General features: G+C 35.3%; 1 long non-coding RNA gene across 1 annotated transcript; it reads left to right on the top strand.

Moving 5' to 3' along the window:
- The first annotated feature begins 203 nt into the window (after positions 1 to 203).
- On the top strand, positions 204 to 1,098 carry LOC147944926 (uncharacterized). Its single transcript, XR_015558580.1, has 2 exons — positions 204 to 347; positions 431 to 1,098. It is a non-coding gene; the product is annotated as an uncharacterized LOC147944926 (long non-coding RNA).
- Positions 1,099 to 1,410: the final 312 nt, after the last annotated feature.

Raw genomic sequence — 1,410 nt, 5'->3', positions numbered from 1 at the left:
TTTTAAAATATATATATATATATATATATGAAGATGCAGTCTACATATATGTATAGTTGATCACTTGATCTCATACACCTTGCGATATTTAATCATTTGGATCATTGTTATTGGTTAAGGATGGGATTACGCGGTTTTGGTTGACGTAAGCAGCATTTGGAGAGCTTCAATGGTCAACATCCGTTGCTTACGTTACTTTGAATAAACAAGACCAAATTAGAGTCACAAATTTGATAAAACCAAAGCTCTCCATCAATCGACTTTTAATAAAGATGCTTACGTCGTGACTCTGCCTTCGATCTCCAGACTTTACCAACCCCCTCCATCGTTCCTTAGCCCTTCTCAAGGTCAGTTCTTCAAGTCCCTTATCTTAATTCAGTTGGACATTCTCTCAAATATTAATCTCTCAGTGGTGTCCTTTTTTCCTCAGCCGCACACGAATGACCTTCACATAGTGGCCTAAAATCTCCAAGGCATGACTCATCCTGTCTTCTGGCTCTAATCTCCGCCTCTTATTTGCTGACCAAGACATCCCCTGCTACCTGGCCGCCTGTTCAGAGCCCCATCTACTCAAGGCCAAAAAATAGCTGAAAGACCTTTTTATTGCAACCAAGAAACAACCTTCAGAGCCGAAGGGAAAGTCGCTTTTATTTTCTTCTTCTTCCTCTCGGGAGAGCTGAAAACGCAAGAAAAGGGCTGAAAATGATATCTCAAGTTGGCCATCAAGGAAGATAAATAACATTGGACATCCTCTCGAAAACTGCATGTGGTGATGGACTATGTTGCAGTAGTTCAACGCTGTCTCCATCTCGCCTCCTTCAACTCAAGCTTCCCTCAATCTTTTTCCTTTTCTATGATCAATCCATCCCAACTATTCATGTGCCTCCTAAGTAGCTATCTTTATCAGAGCTCGATTTATTTAGATTCAAATTTTTCATATATATATATATATATATATATATATTAATGGTGTTTAACTAGGATTCAATCCTGTCTCATTAATATTATTTATCCTGTACAAAACTATAAATAATTTAATTTCACAAGTATATATAAAAAACAATTGTTTTATTAAATGTACCTTAAGTTATGTACAAATTTATCAAAAACAAAGTAGACGTTATGCCTTTGCACCCTAATTACATGCTTAGAACCGACACTTCCATGTATGTGTGGAACAATTACGTGACTGAAGCATGCAAATTTGGATCTTACAAGAAAGCTATACATCTAAAAATAAAAATTGAAATATATCTAAACTATAAATTCATGCCGAGCCAAAACAGTAGAAGTCAGATTCATTAAGCTAAACATATAATTTTGATTTTTTTGGGTGTTAATTTAGTTCTAATAAAGAATTGTATGCAATATTGAGATAACTATAACAAATTTGACAGTTTGAAAAGGGTA

This window comes from Camelina sativa, chromosome 5 (assembly GCF_030686135.1).
Source record: "Camelina sativa cultivar CO46 ecotype springtype chromosome 5, ASM3068613v1".
NCBI classification, from domain to species: domain Eukaryota; kingdom Viridiplantae; phylum Streptophyta; class Magnoliopsida; order Brassicales; family Brassicaceae; genus Camelina; species Camelina sativa.
Note: the sequence above shows the minus strand (reverse complement) of the source record. Positions and strands in the feature narration are given on the sequence as shown.